At 39.5% G+C, this 20,478-nt stretch overlaps 1 long non-coding RNA gene across 1 annotated transcript; it reads right to left on the reverse strand.

Moving 5' to 3' along the window:
- Positions 1 to 5,426: 5,426 nt before the first annotated feature.
- On the reverse strand, positions 5,427 to 18,580 carry LOC147795189 (uncharacterized). Its single transcript, XR_015424078.1, has 3 exons — positions 18,450 to 18,580; positions 16,122 to 16,215; positions 5,427 to 15,690 (listed from the first exon to the last, which is right to left on the reverse strand). It is a non-coding gene; the product is annotated as an uncharacterized LOC147795189 (long non-coding RNA).
- Positions 18,581 to 20,478: the final 1,898 nt, after the last annotated feature.

Consider the following 20,478-nt stretch of genomic DNA (forward strand, 5'->3'; position numbering starts at 1 on the left):
CAAAACACCAGCAGTGTCTCCATGTGAGACTACAACATCCACTGGTATCGAACACTGGCTATGGCTCTTCACCAATTGACCAAAATCTGAAGCCGTTGTCGCAGGAGACGCGACCAGAACGCGACTTGCCCATCATGTATAACCTCACACAAACCTGTGTATTAACTCAGTGGGGTGCCAGCATTGGTGGGTGAACATACATTGGTACATGGCCTTCCCTCATTGGGACCTTCAAGCTCCAAAAGTGGGTGGTCCACATGCCCCTACCCTCCCCTTCCTTCTATGGCTAATGGTGAAATGAATACTTAAGACCTGTGAAATAGTGCAGTCACTATGCACATGTATCTAAATAGTATTCATCTAAAAAGCATTCCATTGAATTGCCAAAACCCACTCTTAAAATCCGATATTGTTGATAAAAGTATTTCAGAATACCCTAATTGGATAAGGATGGGCCATGTAAAAATCAATCAATAATTTGGTTAGTGTATTTGTCATTTGAAATTAACAGTTTACTTCCAGTGGAAGACCCCTCCAAAGTCACCTGGATAGACTTCTTGGATAGGGGTTTTCACCTTGGATAATTGATAACAAGGTTCCTTAATGTATTGAGGTTTACTTTTGACATTTTCATTTTAAGAGTGGACATTATAATACAGTTTGATACTTAAATAGATCAACCCCATGCAACAGGAAAAGCATCTGTTAGCTTTGAGTACATCAGGAGTGCTGTTCATTTGTGACACGAAATTCTCATTGAATCCTTTCAGAGTATTATTTGGTTTCATGTCACTTTGACAACCTGCTGATTGATATAGTGAATTGCAACTGTATCTTAGTTCATTTTTGTCATGGATCTCCCATAAACTGTGCATACGTGTGGCTGAGTAACGAATTTGTTTTGCTGTGCTAGTTTGCACGTGGCAACAAGCAGAGTATCAAAGAGCGCCCTCATTTCCAAAGAGTGAAAAATCATTTTATGTTGCATTGACCTCGGAAGCAACCACAATTTAATCTGCCAAAATGTATTATTTTATAAGAATGTTGTACTGCCAAAATCCAGTTCTCAGATAATACTCTGCTAATTAGAAATGTTTGAAATGTTGATCGTTAGTGCTAGACATTTGTAATTGTCAACTAGTGTGAAAACAATTCAGCCTTCATTTCTCTGAATCTGCAAATAGTTGATTGCTGAAGTGTTCTCCCTGACTGTAAATTAACTTTATGAAGTCAAAACCTTTTGTATTAGTCAGTAGTTCTGGTTTAAGATAAAGGTCAATAGGGCCATGCGCTATCAACAGAAATTGCTTGTGTGCCCAGGTTGTACACCATCAAGTATCTTTTATGTTGCTGCTGCATTTGCCATAATAGGTTGAGCAGTTTTCAAAGCAGATAGACAGCCTTCCTGATCACCTCCAATTAATGTATATTGTCATTCTGATCCTCTCGCTGTCTTGATTCTTTCATTGTCATCCTCAGATGCATCAAACCTTAGGCTGGCATCCTTGCCCCTTACAAACATCTTCAAGTTCATTCAGTATTTCTGCCTTGCCCTGTTCCTTCATACATGTTGTGTCTCTCTGATACTTATCCAAATGTTCATGTCTAGTGCTTACTTTTTACTTTATCACTTCTTGGACATGATGAGTTCTGAGGCCTCTCTGTAATCAGACTCATTTATCTTAATGTTGTGCTCTTTTTCGAACCTTGACAAAAAGACCCCTCTGCAGGGTTAATATTCCAGTACTTGATTTGTGATGCACTTACACTTAATACTCTCTGAATGTTTCTTGCTCTGAAAGCAACATTGATGTCCATCCTTGTTTTTTAAGATGACAAATAATTGAGACTCCTGAAGCTTGCATCTGTACCAGCAGTCAAAATCAAAATGGACAAGGACAGTTTGGGAAGAAAGTTAATGAAACTAAGAATCTACTGGCTTAGATCAACTTTTGATAACAGAATGATGAGTCAAGTATGGTGCATGTATGGCAAGTGATGGTATCTGTCTCAGTTTATAGTGTGCGCTGCAATATTTGGCCATGGTGGATAGCGCGTACAACTTTCTGTAATGAAATCATGGGACTTCTTTACCGACCATTTTCTCCAGTTTTTGAAAATCATTTCTGCAGTATTGTTCAATGGTAACAGACTGATCCCTGACAGCTGATTTTAACACTTTTACTGAAATGCAACCTAACCTATATGTACATGTAACTAAATGAAGCGCAAGGCGCCACAGCCACTTTTGAGTTAAAGGCCTTTAAAAGAATCTTACACATCCAGTATGGCTTTTTTCCATGTTTCTTATGCACGTGATATCAGTTTTATCATGATGCCAAACTGAATTATACATCAAAACAATTAGGGCTCAGTTTACCTTTCTTTAATGCAAACTCGAACAAAATTAGGCCTACTTGAAAATAGGCCTCAAGACTCATTTAGTGGAATCTGGTCTCAAATGTAATTTGTGGCTGACAACTATAGCCTTTTCAATTTTAGTGAATAACATCTTCATGAGGAGGTAGAAAACTCAAATGGAAACAAGTGAAGAGATTTGCTCATTTTGTGATCAGTACGCCTTGAAGTGATAAAATCAGCTGTTAGTTGAGAATCCTGTGGTCTGGTAAATGGACCTCTTTCAGAGACACTCTGATTTCTGCCTGCTTTATCTTGCTTTATCCAGCAGATTATTTCTGATCAGACGTCGATGAACAGTTCATGGGGCCATCAGGAATCTGTGGCAACAGCTACAAACCGATTTTCAACATGAGGTTGCCATTTGTGAGACCATCAGACATCTGCCTTTGAAGGACTTGCCGAAACGGGGGGACCATTACTCCCAAGCTGAAAAACTTGGGGGGTGGACCCCAGTCCCTGCTTCCGCTGTCAGTGATCTGTGACATCATTCGAGGAACTGCATGCCTACAAGAAGGGGAACACTTGGTGTCTCTCTCCATTAGGACTGTTTATGAAAAGAGCAAATCCAAAGCACCAGAGTTTATTACTTGACCAGCTCTATTGAAATCTGGAATTAGTTAAGAAACTACAGCATCTTAAACGATGTTGTCAAAAAAAACCCATTGAAGCACAACCTTTCAAGAAAAGGAGCCTTAGCTGGGCGATTTTACCTTCAAAGATTTTTTTGGACCATCTGTCAGACAGGGGTATGAGGGATCTCCTAGGGACTTGGCTGTCACATGCTTGACCTTTTTGAAGCTTGACACGCAGGTAAACGCACAACTGTGAGGTTTAAAATTCAAAGACAGGGCCTTGATGTTATGGCTGTTTGAAGTTCATGGCCTCAAGCATTTTGGCTGTGTGCATGAAGGATGCCAAATTTCTAGCTGTCTTGTGAAAAATGGGCTTTGCTTGAGAATGCCATGTCCAAATTTCACAAACATTGGTGTAAAAATGACCACATAATGTTGCCAGAAAGGAATTTATTACACTCAGCAAGTGAAGAAAAAATGCAACACAGCGAGCAAATGGAGCAAATGTTTGAGGGAGATTTCCCCCCCCCCCAGACTATCATTGGGTTTGAGATTTGTCAGAAAATGTTTCTAAATGTCACAGATGCTAATGTACAAATTGCATCACAGATTACTTCATGACTTTGATTTTTTTCCCTCTCACGTCTGCGGTAACCAAATGACAAAGTCCATTTTTCCATGTTGAAAGGAGAGCTGAGTGTTGTAGTTTTTGAAATGTTGATTTCGATGGAGCAGGTCACAGCTTTGCTGAAGTTTTTAAGGTTGTTTGAAACTTTAACTGTACTACATTTTGCTGGACACTGAAAATGAATACAGATGTACGTGTATGTGTTTAAGATAAAACCAGGCACATGCCCAAGAAAGTTGAAATGCTTAATAGTAGCATGGCTTTATCCAAATCCAATTCCTCAAAACTGGTGTTTTACAGGTCTTTTTTTCGTTCAGAGCAAGATGAAAAGGAGATATTGCCTTTTTGCCCATCAAAGACTTTTTCGGTAAAAAGTATTCAAACCTTTGGAAATGAGGCAGTACAAAAAAAATGTAAAGACAATAAAGGCTTTCATGTGAGATTCCTGTTTGCCAACACTGTGATCAGAATTTTACGAGGAGGTGTTTGTCGGATATGTGCCTGGCTTTTTATCATGATGCATTTTTTAGTGGTATATAAATTGAAGTGAAGTGTTGTTTAGGCTAAAGTGACTTTGAAATGACCTATATATGTAATAAATGTTATGTATAGTCTACAGCGGCACATTGTGATATACACGATATGGAGGATCAGAATCGCACAGCAGACAAAATGTTGACTAATGAGAGCTGGGCTTTGGGTAATATGTGTTCTACTGTTCTGTCTGTAATGGCATTCATTACTGCCTTGCATTTGAAACTGCTTTTCATCAGCAAAACACTTATAAAATGCTTGCCCGGGCCACAGTTTGTACATTTGTTAGAACTGATGATTTGAAGATTTCAGTGTCTGCCATCATGAGTCGCGACAGCAGATGCAAGCTTCAACAACTACAGTAGTTTCTAATCGGGTTTTGCCCTTGAAGCTTTTGTTTACCATTGGTTAGACATTTTATTTCTATCTTTATATCATAAGATGCTGGTTTTTTTGTGGACAACACATTTGATTTCTCAATGTTGTTCTGAAAATCACATTTAAATTTGTTGGAATTATACTCGTGTAATTTCTGTCTAGGGCCCGGACAGATTTTGCATGGTAGTATTCCCAAACGTTTTGTCATTGCGCATTTAGTTCTGTTGTTAACAAGTAACCAATGGTAGGCAATGTGTCCAATACTGATGCAGATTGAAATCTCATCAATGCTGAAATGTAGTCGTGCGTATATTAAACATGTTCATGATGTGCCACTGTAGACGTTTTTTTTTTCTTTGTTCGAAATAAAATGTCAGTGTTGAGTGGTTTGCTTTTTTTTTTCTTTGGGATCTGCTGTCCAAGCAGTTGCAACTTCACAGTTAACTATTCATTTCTGAATCAAGTTGGCAGTGTATGAATATTTTTCTGGAGATAGTCATGATGTTTACCTTTTTATTGCTACATTAATAACTTTCGCAAAGTATCCATTATGCAAATAGTGCTTTTCGTAGTGCGGAAAATGTGAAATGGACAGCAGGTCTTCTGTCTTGAAATTCCATCTTGGTGTTTCCAGGCTAAGCCCCAATGAACACACTGCATCAAAATACACAAACATTTGAGAACTGTTTTCCATATGTGCTTGAATTACATTACACTTTGATTTCTTAAAAAGCTCCTCCAAAAGTAACAAAAAAGTTAAATTTGGATGCATTGTGCTCATAAATATCAATTACTAAATGCATAACCAAAGGTGGGATATACATGTAGAGTGGGTGGAGCTGTTACTAGATGAACAAAAAAGACTTGGAAATTAAACAGATCTATACTATGAATAGTGGGTTGGACCAAATCTGTTTTTATTGCATTGAGTTCAATTAAAGTTTTTCAAAAGTGATGCAATGCAGATGGTGTACATGTGTTCTGTTGATTGAATGACCTTTGACCTGACCTTTGAACTATGACCTGAACCTTAAACTTTGACATGACCTTTGAACTATGACCCGACCTCTCAACTTTGACCTGACCTTTGAACTTTGACCTCTAAGGGCGGCCAAAAAAAAAGCCCAATGCATGCAGGCCCCCCCTGCTGCACACCCAAGTGGTGTGTCCCCGCCCTACAGACACCTTCAGACCAGGCAGTCCCCCAAACTATCTGCACCAACTAGTGATCGCTTTTTCTTCCAGTGCACACATTTCCCCACTCTTGAAATCCAAGCAACCGTGAATGACTTCAGTTAACTCCAACAGGATAAGGATCACTTGAACTCTTACCATCGGCATTGCTTTTCTATCAAAGTAGGGCATCTTGGTTGTTTATACCCTGTGTTGCTATGGATACCAGTGATCTCTCCATCACTCCCAAGAATTGCTCATAAAGAGAACCCTCCCACACGGGCTACTCGTCATGATCTTTGCACCCGACAATTCCAGAGCCAGAAGTTACACTCTGTCTGAACCAACTAGATGAAGCGTTTAACACACCCCAACATTTTGCAAGCTTTCTCAGACATTTGACAGGTTACAAATTTGTAGGGCAATTATCACAGTCCTTATCCATGTAAATAACTTCCATGACAACTCCAATAAACCGACAAATACACATAATGTGTAAACCATGTTCCTTTTTTTAAAAAAGAAGTCTGCATAAAGGCAACCCAACTATTTCTTACGTGTGGACATCAGTTAGCTTACAGACAACTGATTCCTTCTACAGGGATGGGTTTCAGTCAAAAAAATCTACATGTACCATGAATATGTGCAAAATGAGTCCTTGTGAAAGGATTCATAGGCCCAAAAACCCTCACTTTCTGTCATGCGACACTTGTCGTCACAAATACGACATATTTGACCTTTTTAGCTGCACACTTTTCCAGGACGGTCTCTCAAAAACAAATCGCACGCTTTTACTATTCACAAAAAGGAAATGAATCGGGGAAAGTACCACTTGCTTTCAACTTGTAATATTCCTAAATGAGAAGCCTTTTCTTTTCTGCCGTAAGCTGCTTAATTTCGAGAAACATTTCTGTAAGTTCTTTTAAGAGTTGTACGGTAAAATTCAAAAGTGATGTGCCATCATCAATCTTTGTTTCAAGAAATGTGCAGAGTATTCACTCAGGATTACGCAGCGTTCTGATGTGTTCCTGCTTTGCTCATGTCCATTGGTCTCTTTTTTTATCTGCTTTTCATTTTCTACAACCAATAAAAGTAGATTTTACACCAAGGCCAAACTCAATGTTATTTTGAAAGATTCTCCATAAACAGGAAGTTTGAACAGTTACTTCGCAGATGCACAACATTTACATTTTGATCGCATAACTTTTTATGCTTTTTTTTCTTACAGAGAATCCAAGTTGGACATGTCCGAGCAAACCATACTGCCTCACTGCCAGATAAACAGTGTGCAGTGACAGCATTTAGGCTCGGGGGAGGGGGCATATTTGCCATTTTGAGACAGTGCCCATGTAGGAAGAAAAGGATGACAAAGATCAGGACTATGTTTTAACCCTCGCCAGCAAAGTTGTCTTTTCGTCTTTCTTTTCTTTCTAAAACAGTTATAAATTTCAACAAATTCTTTTCATCCAAGGCACGGCTCCCCATTTCGGGCTATGCCACTGTGGATGCGGCAGCTACCTACCCCTCAGCATCCTCAGAAGCTGTGGCATCGTGACGACACAGGGATTCTACCAGTCCTGCTCCTGCAACGGCACCCATGGTTAAGCTTAATTGGAGTTTTCATCAATTCAATGCACTGTACAATTGGTTATACATCCTCACTCCTATCAACCCAAAGATAGTGTGTCTTCTAACATGGCAATGTTTGGGGTACACATACACTGCATGTCTACATAACAAATGGATTGTGCATGTGTATAGCTCACATGCAAAGCTGAGGCAGGCCCAAAGAAAATCTGCATTTTTTCAAAGAGCTCTCATTTTAAAGCAGTGTCACTCATATAGAGATACACGTAAGGACAAAACCCCATTTCGTGTATGCAAGTAATGCATCTGACCATTGCAGAATACACACAGTACAGATATCATATGTTCACAAGCAAATCCCTTTTTTAATGGCATATTGGCCTCAGTGTCAGCTTTGTTAAAACCTGTGCCACTGCTTCTAGTGCAACACTCTTTTCCACGTGGGGTGAATTATCTTTCAGGAGAGACACTTGGATCTGTGCGATAAAACCTTGAATTAGGAGTACATTAGATTACAATATGAATTGAAAACAGGCCAGAGATAGTGTCAGAACCATTGATGTAATCCCGTTTGATGCTCCTCCGAGAGTTGTGTGCATTTTGGGGAAATGGTTTGAACAGTTCTTCTTGAGTTACATTTTTGTAATGTTCACTGTTCATTCAAACTGTTGAACGCCACATTAATGTGCTAATATAGCCCCCCTTTTTTTATCTATTATTTGTTGGTCAACAACTGATTCAATGCACATTTTCTTGAAATAAGAGCATACATGTACATCCCTTTTAGCATGTACTTTTTAATAAGAGAGTTTCAAATATAGTTGATAATGCTCAATATTCGAATCGCTTCATGCAAACTACCATCTAACAAATTTTTCTAACTGTCTACACTGCAAATATGGGTGACATATTTACGCAACATAGTTCAGTTTATCTACATTGCAAATCTGATGTCTGATCTGATTAAGCAGATTTTCTTGGAGCCTGCCTCAGCATCAGGCACTCGACATTAAATGACCTTTGACCTTGAATTTGTTACAAATGTGGGCCCCTTTGATACAAAAAAGCATAATTGTGTCCTTCGGTAAAGTATTAGATGTATAAAGCTGACAGTCTTTATTTCTCAGTGAGAAATATTGTTGTGACTCGGGATTGTTTATAGTTTAGCTCTGAAACTTCAATCATTAAATTGAGTGTAAAAACTACACCCTGAAGAACAAAATCGACTGGGATGGAAAGTACTAAAGTTTTGCTATCAAAACATTAGCAGCATTAACAGAAAATTGACTAATTGTAACTGCTACGACAATCACGTTCTGTACTCTGAGCCCTTTTTGTGGGTGTCAGGGTGCAAGCATGTTGACAACATGCCCTATTGTAGTTCAAATAGGTAATAACTTTTCCTTCCCTTCATTTGGAATAAATTTACTTTCGTGCATCAAAAAATGCGACAAATTTAACAATTGTAACATTTTGTTCAGAAACGACAACATAACTTGGGCATCAAGAGATACGACGTAATGACCTTAATCTATCATAACAGTCGTTCATACTTTTATTTCAATTGCAATTCCTAGATTCAGTCATGCTCGTCCAACCAATTGGGTTGATACAATCCAGTTTGGAAGCTAAACGTACACAGTATTCAGTACCAGTGCATTCTGAATGTCATTGTGGTATCAAAATAGAGGCCCACTTCTTTTACCTTTGACACCTGACCAAAATCAATTCAATGATGTACATATAGAAGCAGATGCAACATTACACAGAATGTTGCATAGAAAGATTACAAGAGGGTGGTACCCTATGTAATATCTAGAGTGACAGAAATCAAGATTTGGCACCTACACCACTTTTGAATGGTACATTCAAGTAGTGGGTGCATAGCGCTGCACTAGATTGTTCAATAGCATTAATCACATGCAAGTGCCACAGTACACCTGCGTGTACATGTACATTTGCAACCATTGCCTGAGCAAGTTTGGTATTTTGTCTACTGCATCACTAAAAAAAATGCATGGAGCTGGTTAGTCTTCAGTCTTTGGCAATACAAGTGCAACAGGTCCCAAACGTTCTCCACAAAAAAAGATGATTCAAAGTACACGAAGAGAGTCTTGTCTTCTTTTTTTTTCACAAAGCCTCACTGAAATCAGTGATACTTTTGGTGATGACGGTTTACCATCAAAATGCACTGCTCTTTTCCTTCCCTTTGCAGAAGTTTAGTCATGAAGTTGACTGACAATTTGAACGACACCGTACACGGTTCATCTATGTCCCTAAAAGTAAAATGAATGGAGTTGACCGTGACGCCACAAGATACCTGAAGGGTTTTTATACTTCTTATCAATGAAATGCAGGAACAAGCTCTGTTCCGATTCTTTTTTAAACAAAATTCAATTTGAATCATCTGTCTGTGGGCTGCAGTTTTTTCACACAATCACACTTTGAAGATTTGGCATTTAGGTGAAGAACTGTTTGGGACGTGTTGCACATTACTGGAAAGACCAGAACAAATGTTGGGCCTAGTAAGCTAAGCTGTTTATGGACCTGAAAGATGGCTCAAGACAACAACAACGTACTACAGTTGAGGTAGGATGAAACCATATGGCAAGATCTTGTGAATCTGCTGGCATGTAAGGTTTGCCTTGCTTTACCCGTGACATGACCATCACAGAATCTGTGACTTGTCATTTCACTTCTGCTGCACAGCAAGGAATAGATGCATGTAGGTATCGTACAGATACTGTAACGATATGTGGCGTCCAGTGGGGTAAATGTGCCCCAGATGAAAACAGCACTTTATCGTACCACCACACTGAGCTGCATTCAAGCGCTCCCTGGAACTCAGACAGAGGTGGGATTTTTACCCACTGATGTGCCTTGTATCATTTGATGTGATGCCTTTCTTTATAACTGATGGCACCTAGTCACAGGCTGTTGCTCTCTGTCCAGACAATCAAATTTGTCTTTACACGCAGCAGTCACAAACATAATGACATCTAATGACTTTTGCCGTAGGTTTCTAAAGGTTTGGAAACATGGCCAAGAGATATTAAGTTTTCAGTAGCATCTTCAAGAGCGACACGTTCATTGAATCAACAGTTCTCAAGTGTTGCTACATCTTTCTTTAAAATCCAGCAATTTTCACTGTCAATTACTTCTTCGCAGTGCAGGTCAATTTTCAGGTACTCTCTTCCTAAGGGCCCATTTACACTGACAAGTGGTGAAGGAATTCCACAGTTATAAATATTGCGCATACCGGTTTCCTCTAAGACTGTTCATTCAAGTGCATGTACAAACTTCAGCGATTTTTCAAATTCTATCCACTGAGACTGCGTGTTCTGACCGATCAGTGGCTTGATGAGGTACATGAATGAGCGTACCCTGACTGTGCATTCAACTCTTCCTTTGATGGCACCAAGGGCGTGGTTGAAACCTTCCTGTTGACACCTGTCAGTGTAAATGGGCCCTCATCACACAGTATTGCCAAAGACTGAAGACTACATGCACAGAGCCATTGGATCTTATTACACAGACATACAGGCAGCATGACTCCTAGCCATGAGACACACAATTTGGGACTTTGGGTTCAATGGGCAAGATGTGAGGATGTACAACCTTGTCAATCAGTGCATGAATTGATCCTTCAAACTCCAATTAAGCTTACCATGGATGCCTTTAGGCAGGACTGGCTCCCCGTGTCTGACACCACAGCTTCTTGTCAGGATGCAGAGGGCATCTTGTCCACCGCATCCATCATCTGGCAAGGAGGCAGTATGGTTTCCCAATCTCTGCACAACTTCTCCTTGTAAATTCAAGAGTTTGGCCTTTCACAGAACTTTGTTTCCTTTTACCTGTTTTAATTCTCCGAAACATATTTTGGTGTCATTAGATTTTCAAAGTTGAGCTACACATTTCATTTTTAATACAGATAGATGTTGGCACAACGACTTTTAAAAGTTGATTTATTACAATGGATATAACTAAATAACAGCAGTGGCAATCTTGAAACTGGACTCAGATTCAACTGCCTATTTTCCTTACTGCTGATTTCACTTCAAATGAATTTTTGCTTCAACTTTTATTCTTTCACAAAACGAAAAGATAGATACAATTTCTTTGAGACTGAATTCAAATCTTTTTGAATGGTTTGCAATAGCTTCTCAATCAGGAATCAGTTTTGGCTTTGTTGTGATTAAACCAGAGTGTCTCACGTGTAGCAGGACTATTTTACAATTTCGGCTCTGAGATTAGGAATGGAGCTTTTTGTTTTTCAGTTTTTACAAGAATGTTTGTCTTGCGAGTTAGTGTACAAAAGGCAAAAAGCAGAAGGGTTGGTTTAAATGATCTCATTTTCAGTGGCATGGCTCAAAGGATGAATCATGCAGATTTTTTGGCTAGGAATATAAACCGTCCACACCTTTTTCATTTCATTACAGTTTTGATGACTGTGTCTTCTCTGTCCTTTTGAGGTCAGGTTTGCCTTGGAACATGGTAACACAATACAATGTAGATCAATTTAGGAGTTGCACAAGGAAGTTATCAACACAAACAGGAGTTACGACAATTGTTCCAAAATTCACAACACTGAGAAACATCAGAGATAACTCACAAAAAGTTAGCATGGCTAAACATCTCCTCTGTCTGGTTCAAAACACGATGCAACTGTAGACATCTGAAGTTGTGGGTGTCGGATCAAGAGTAGGTGTAAGAGTTATCCCTCAATTCGCAACCCTAAGAGTGCAGGATGGATTCATTGGTTGCCATGGTAACACATCGTACAAGCAGCCTCGATGCCAGCTCCTTTGAAGGAAAGCAAGCCAACCGTAAGAGCACAAGTGATCCTTACCCATTGCAGTCAACTGAGGTATCCATGATCGCCCAGACAACAAGAAGCAGGAAGAAGGCGCACACACAAAGAACAGCCAACCACCAGCCGATGACAGACAGCAGGGGCGACTCACCAGGCCTGTCGGTGCCTGCAGGGCGGGGAACACCACCCGGGTGTGCAGCAGGGGGGACCTGCATGCATTGGGCTTAGAGTGATTTTAGGATGGAATGCCTGTAGGTGAAACATAAAGTTATAGATTGTTATACATTGTTACATGAATTGGGTTGTTTATGATGGCATAATCAGCACCAGAGATAGAGACAGGCAATCATTTCTTTGGCAGCGATTAATTGGGGAGAGTAATTAAGATTTGGCATTCCCCATGATGCACCTGAGCAAGTTTCCTCCAAAGAAAATGTACATGTACTTGAATGTTACAAATTGGTGCCAAAATATCTATCAGGAATACACATACATTTACTGACAACTTTAATTTTGAATTCTGAAGAAATTTGTGGTATTGAGTGACTTTTCCTCAAAACTGCCAATTAAGAGTCAGACTAAATGGATGTTTTTATGTTTGAGGTACTTGCTGGTGCTGATTATACGAGACAAGCGTAATATGTTGGGCACAAGATTGGTCAGGTAAAAGAAGACTATCAGAAGCACCACTTGGGAAATTAAAATAAAATACTTTTGTGTAATTAACAGTAATCTGTGAAGAGCGTAAACGAAGACATACATTTTTGTTTTGATATCAGAGCTGGTAACTCAAAAATTGCACATTTCACACCTAGACAATTCAATAAGTAATGAATACCCTAAAGAAGATGCTTTTCAAACTCTCCTCCCTCCAAAAAGATAGAAATCTGAATCAGTAGAAATGAAAAACGGCAACATTTGTAAGTCTTCCAACTTGCAAGCACGTGTACAATTTGCAAATTCGATAATGCTCCCTGTTTCCATATTTGTCGAATGACATAGCTTGACAAAAAGTTGTCTTTCTGTTTGGTTGTATGCAATATTTCATACTAGAAGTGGATTTTCACAGTTTGGTCATATTCTCAGGAATTCATACTCCCTCATGTATGATAATTTCAAGCTCCATTTTTTTGTACCACTAGTTAAGGCAAGGAAAGTGCAAAATAAAACAACTGTTGTTTCTATCTGTATTGGATGCACCAAAAATTAATTCAAGAAAGAGAAATCCTTCGCCAAAAATTGGCTTCAGTGACCAATGACCAATCTTGTACCCAACAGAAGTATTACCATACAGGCATTGTTAAATCACTTCCAATTATCTTTTGCTCAACATACATGTAACTGGCTCCCACAAAAACATTTGGATCGATGCTCAAGAATATCAGCAAGCACTAAATGTTCCAAGGATTCTATAGCATTGTGTAAATTGATGAATAGCTACTCAAATTTCTTGGATTGAGATGTTTTCCAAAAATATTCTTTGATGAAAGTTAGAATGAAGAAAGTCTGAGTGGTGCAGCCATGATTTTGGTCTGATTTCGGGTAATAAATGAAATGAAATAAGTAAAAAAAGACTCCTGATAATTCGTTCCAAAAGGGGATCACAATTTTTGTGATGGTAGGAAACATGCAAACCCAAAACCTGAATGAACAAGCTGACTTTTGTGAGAGCCAAGTTATCTTGATGATGACTCAGTAATAAAGTATGAACTGGACAACACCTTCAGGCAGTCAACATCAGAACTCAAATTTTGATCGACACAACAGAAACTTCTCCATTTTTCCCAAGTGATTCAGAGAGTGATGTCCACGACGTATTTTACAGAAAGGGGTAAAGACATGAAGCCAATGTTGGATTCTGATACAAGAAAGAATGAAAGAAAAACATTGAAAGTCTTCAAGGAAATTGTTGACTGCCTTTCAAGTGAATGTCTTTCCATCTCAAGCTGTGTCTAATACTCCACCTCTCCTGCCCTTGGCTGCCCTGAAATTTGGTAACCATTTTCTGATTTTTAACTCCTTTTTGATTGGAAGAAGTCTGCCAGACAGTCTACATTTAATTCTGATTAACTGTAAGGTACATGTAGCAGTTTGTCTCAGTTCGTGATTACATAGGGATCATTAACTAGGAAAGAATAAATGCAAAGGCTTTGGCCAGTTTGTAAGGATCATCCGTCAAGCACTTGGCTTAGAGTAGGCCTATCAAAGGATGATTTCTGTCAACCAAGAAAACCTTCAGTGATCCTAAAGACACTCAAGACAGGAGAGGTCAAGTGCTCTTTGACATATTCTAAGAGTTCAAGTTCCATGCTGTGTTTGAGTGTCCATGGCTGTATGTGCCTCAAATTGCCAAGAGTCAGTTCATTTATGGCATTCATGTCATCACATCCCAGTAGGCTGTGGCAGCACACATCCCTAGCATCTCCTTAACAACTGTTGCATCTCCCAAACACACTTTGTTCCTTCCTTGGAGCAAGTCATGGTACAGATCATCCATCAAACCAATGTCTAAAAGGGCTTATCAGCGAACTTGGTCCTTTTCAATCCGGCTTGGAATATGTCATGGTCATGGCTAGAGGGCAGCCACGGGGAACAGTGAATCTAACATGGGCTTCTGACAGACGAGATGCGTTCAAAGCTGAGCTCATCTGCACGGTCACTTAATAGACGTGGGAGACCTGTAGAAACCACTCAGTACATCCCGTGAGAGTTAACATCAGACAAACTGTGCAACAAAGGCTTATGCGGGGATGCTCCTTTACTTGCTGGATAGGTCTCCAGGTCTCAGCAAGTGCGTGCTTCTCCATCTTGCTCAATCTCAGACATGAAGGGGTTGATCTTGGCTGACATTGCATCCTTCTATACTTAGCGTGGATGGCTCTTGCATAATTCAATTTGGTAGATGCATCATGATAAAGACATCACAAGGCAAGCTGAATCAGGCACATATATGAATGCACAAACAAGTACGTGTCACAGCATTCATTTTGAAGCTGAAACTCCTCTGTGAGTGACTGGCATCAATTAACAGTACACCAAACTTGACAGAATAGATGTATTTTTATATATATATATATAATTGACAGAATAGGATCTGCCTATGCAAATCAAGTTGATTCCTTTGTCATGTCCACTTCTGTGTGTCCTGCCACTGGCAGCAAAACAGGGATGGTCCATCAGTGCTGCAGGCAACAAATGACTGTTTCCTGTTGGCAAACTTGTAGGACAAGCAGGACAAAGGGTCTGAATGTCTGCCCTATTTAGTTTGCTTCAAAATGTGCATGTTCATACTATTCAATGTCCAAACTGTGGAGCGGCAATCGATGCTGGGTGCAGAAACAAATTGTCCATAATCCACAATGGTAAATCAGTAGTGGTAGTCAGGGACCTGTAATCACATCAAGCAACTGTCATGCATATCTCTTAAGTCAGGTGACATTTTGGGCCAAGAGTGACCTTCAGCAACTTGTAGCAACCTCAGGCAACTGGTAGCATCAACCTGCAGTGACTTCTCCTGTGTCTCTGAAGAATTCTTTCTTGAATGTTGATACAGATACATGTCCGTCAACACTGTGGCAACAGTTCTGTGTAGGTATAAATATGAAAGCAATGAGAATATGAACAACAAATGAAAAATATAATAATTTACTAAAGCTGTCTGCTACCCTGAATCCACGTATTACCCGCGTGGTGCAAGTATTTGGTGCCCCGATTTACAGCTTTTAAGCACAATTGTACTATACCAGGATTGCTGCATTAAAGGTGCAGCTTGTTTGATTGATAGACCGTAACCCAAAAGAAACCTCCTTGTTGTAGATATCACAATACTAGTTGGCACAATTCATTGGGTGTTTGAACAGTTGGAATTCATTTTTTGCGGCATAAAAGCTCACTGAGCTGAAAGTTGAGTTTACATGAAAAGAAACACTAAACAGATTTTGACTGCTTATTGGAAAACAATGATGTAACAAGTAGAAACATTCATGTGGGATAACAAAATGGCTGTGAATCTCACCTTGCAAAGCTGGTTCTGTGACACTGATCAACTGTGCATTACAGAGACACTTGCACATCATGGCTATTTTTCCATTCTAGCACTGAGTAGGTGTCTGTGTGATTTGTGGAAAAAGAAGTAGAATCGTATTTTTCACTTTTGTACATACATGTATACCATTGAGAGAGAGAGAGAGCAAGAAAAGCTGTCACTTGGTGTGAAGGAAGAATTACGACTCTTTCTAATGGGTTCACATTCAAATCACCTGGATCAGCAGGCAGGAGTTGTACTAAACCCCCCACAATGAACTGAAATAACATGCACCATCTTGTCCACAGACCAAGAAAACAATGTACATTGCATTGCTAGACACAAGTGCATATTGATAAGATGACTTTGAAGTGCAAGTTTGTGATTAACACATGTGTTCTTTTTGCTTTGTAAAAAAGATGGCACATACATGTACATGTGGTCCTACATGTACATGTATAACCTTGAAACCGTTAACTGCATGTACATCCATGCTTCACATTGGGAAGATTTTGCTTCAATTAGGGTTAATTAATATCCCCATCTACATGAAGAATTCCAAGTCACTTCTCCTTGTGACTTGGAGCTATTGTTATTTACATGGAGTCATAACACTGTGTTTTTAATCGAGCCTTTGAGGTAAATGATTCGGTGACGCAAATTCCGCTTTTTCAATCAAATCTTCCCCAAGAGAGAAACCATGAGGTACTTACAGCTCTTGAAAATACTGTAACAGAGGTTTCAGACCATGAAACCAATTCTTTTTTTGAAAAATCTTAGATTTTTATTCACTAACCTCTCGTTTCTAACTGACAACGATTGCACTGTTTGTGTTCATCCAACTGCACATGTATTGGCCCAATAGCCAGCTAGGCTTGCTCTGCATGTCAGTCTCACCATCTTCTGTCACAGCCAGTGTTCCAGCTGGGATCATTTTAGTGCTGGGTGCAGTTTTGGATTGCGAAGCACAGTGAGCGTAGCTCTCGCGGCTCATAGCCAGACTGGAATTGTGCCCTCTATTGATACTGCTGTTTGGCTGGTCTTGAGCCAAGACTATGAACATGTGTTCGCTGCCTCAGAGGAGGCTACATTATATCCCATACATGTAATTTCACATCTTACGGGTCTTGTAACAATGCTTGCTACTGGCAGACGTTCTCAATGCTTTTTGATCCTTGAAATACTATCAAATTGATACATATTCAGTAATATTTCAGGTCATTTTTTGAAAATCTGTGCTGGGCAGCACAGCCAATTTGAACTCGAAAGCCAGGAGAAAATTCACAGTACCAGGTGGTACCACCCTGTGCCGCCTTCCGCTGCTAGAACACTGGTCACAATTGCACAATGTAGTGCATATCACATGTCCTGATGGTCATGTATTACCTTACAAGTCAACAACAAGGACCGCCATGCATTGAAAACAAGATGCCACCCCCCCCCATGGCTGGACCAACATGGGGAGACACATGCGCAATATAATAAACACAAACAGTCTGATTGATCATTGGGTGGAAATGAGAAATCGGTGGGTAACAAATTCAGATTAAAAAAAATGCTTGGTCTCATGGTCTGAAACCTTTATTACACCATTTTCAAGAGTTTAGGTACCTCATGGTTGCTGTGAGGGGAAAAGTTGATTGAGAAAGCTGAATTTGTTTCACCAGATCATTTACCTCAAAGGCTCTCTTAAATAAACACATCACATACATGTAGTGTAATGACCACATGTAAACAACAATGGCTCCATGTTACACTGAGCAGTGCTTAAGGTTCTTCAAGTAACCCTCACCAGAACTGGTCAGGAACACCAAAGTTTTTGACAGTAACTATCCAGTTGTATTCAAAACTTTATAAATGCTTGGCACAATCTGTCATTCCAAGATTTACTTCAGTAAAACTCGTGACAAATTGTGCAGAAAGTTACACTTTCGTTCACCGTACTGTCAGACAGTCATGACAGTGCCTAAAACAGAAAAACGGATCTTTCTTCCCCTGTATTGCATGAAGTTTTCCTGATGAAAGTCTTAAAATTAAAGGTGATCCCAAACATTTATATAATTCTGCAAGCAACTGGTTAGTCTTTTCTGACCTTGTATTCTTTTCTTCGTGAAACTAAGTCCAGATAGCCTAGACAAGGAGGATTCCTTTCTAAGTGGTCCAGTTATCATGCGAGGCGCAAAATAATAGCGCAGCCCAATCAGCAGACGGGATCGACGGACCACGTGCATAACGTGCCCCGTCCGAAAACTGGCCCACAACAAGATTCACACGAAACTAAAAGAATATCAGACGACTCAAGGAAAATTTAAAACATACCTTAACGTTCTATCAGTTGTCCTGCTGGAGTGCTGTATAAACCGTGATTGAAAAGATTCAACAAGGGCAGCAAAAGTTTGAAAATACTAAGAAAAATCTTAGGCAACACGCACCCGTGCATTTCTTTTAAAAATGGCGGAAAATGGAGGTTTGTTTGTTTGTTCATGTTGAAATGGCGCAAATCCACAAAGCCAGAATATGTACTCCACTAATGCAACAGTGGATTAACGTACGAAACAAACGTAGTTTTTTTTTTGAAAAAATAAAATATAAACCCAAGGGACGTAAATCGCATACTCTTTATGACATTTTAATCTTGAGCTTATCAAAGTTTTAAACTGGCTTAAAGCAAACGGGTTGTCTCTTAATATTAAAAAGACTAACTACTGTACATGCTGTTCAGTAAAAAGCAGCGTCATGAACTACCAAAAATCCTTATAGACGCACAAATTGATAAAACTGGTTGTATATTGAACAGAACCTCTTATGGAAAAAATTAATAATAGGCCTATTTGCAACACTATTTTAAAAAATACACGAGTTATATGTAAATTCGAGCCTCTTTTCCCTCGGGGTGTATATTATTTAAACTTTACAATATTTTAATTGTACTGTATTTATCATATGGGATATTAGCCTGGGGTAATTGTGGGGTTAGTTTAACCAGTAGAATACTTAAACTGCAAAAATAAAAAGTTTTAAGAATGATCCACTCTGCCACTTACCTTGGACATAGCAGTCCTCTCTTTTGTAAAACTCTCAAAGTAAATGATATATATTCTCTTCAGCTTGGGATCCTCATGCACTCAGTTAAACAATGAACAATCACCTAAATCCATCAAAAATGAAGAAATGCACCACCATTTCACCACACAACACAAGAAACTTCATCATACTTACCACTCTCAAACAAAATACAGTCAAGGATGCGGGGCCTATGCTGGGGTGGCATTCTATAAAGAATGTATACGTTCCAATGTAAAATGTAAGGTGAAATTATTAACTGGGTATTTCAATTTTATTCAACTTCATTTAGTTTCTGTGTCTTACAGGGTTATAAGACTTACTGTTTACACGACTTACTGATTTCTTGTCCAGTTTTACGTCATACTTAGGCCCTAATGTGTTGTTCGTAATAATGTGTATTAGGCCTATTCCTTATTGGGGTCCCTACTCGACAAGCACTGCTTCTAAGACACCCATGGCACGGGCATGACCAGCCCCCCCCCCGTTTGGTAGGTACTATATTGGGGTGGTGCATAATGGATCAACTTTTTAATGGCTGACGCCTCCCTGCAACTCCCCCTTCCCGGTCCCCCACTCACACACTTTCAAGCTAGTTCCACCACCGTTGGTTCCAGCCGGTGGCGTAAATTTGCACGTAAAATCGTAAATTAGGGAAGGGGGATGGGGCGGGAATTTATCACATTCAAGCCCAATCTTACTTTAGAATGGCATATTTCCCCCCTTTTTGAGTGATATTGGGTACATTTTGGGTGGATTAAAATACCCAGGATCCTCAGGAAGCGTATCGTGCCACCAATGTTGACCTTGAGTGACATTTTCACCCCTTATACGTTCACTACGTACTTGCTTTTCAATTCAGAACCTGAAAACACTTAGGCCCTATAACTGTTCACAATGAAAAATCCACTTGGAATTCTGTTCAACATGTTCATCATGTTACTCGTTGCAATAATCCATTTTGATCACATACCAACAGTTTTAACAAACGAAAGTCACGCTTACCCGCACCAATCAGGTTAATTACAAATGAATACTACCACCATTGACTACCAAATCAACTGGGAAGATTCAACATCAATTGTACCCGAAGAGTAGTCCTCCATAATACTCCAGTTGGAGTGGGAGTGTTCCGACTTTCCCGTATTAAAGGCCCGCTGGGGGAACTGATTTGGATGGAGACAAATTAATTAGGATAGATGGGCTTGGGTTTGGGTAGAAATGCTTTTGAGAAAGAAAATTGATTTGAAATGACTCCTATGATTCCAATTTCAATACAATCTGG

Source organism: Acanthaster planci, unplaced genomic scaffold (assembly GCF_054643075.1).
Source record: "Acanthaster planci isolate LZ-2023a unplaced genomic scaffold, COTS_SCS Contig133, whole genome shotgun sequence".
Lineage (NCBI taxonomy): Eukaryota > Metazoa > Echinodermata > Asteroidea > Valvatida > Acanthasteridae > Acanthaster > Acanthaster planci.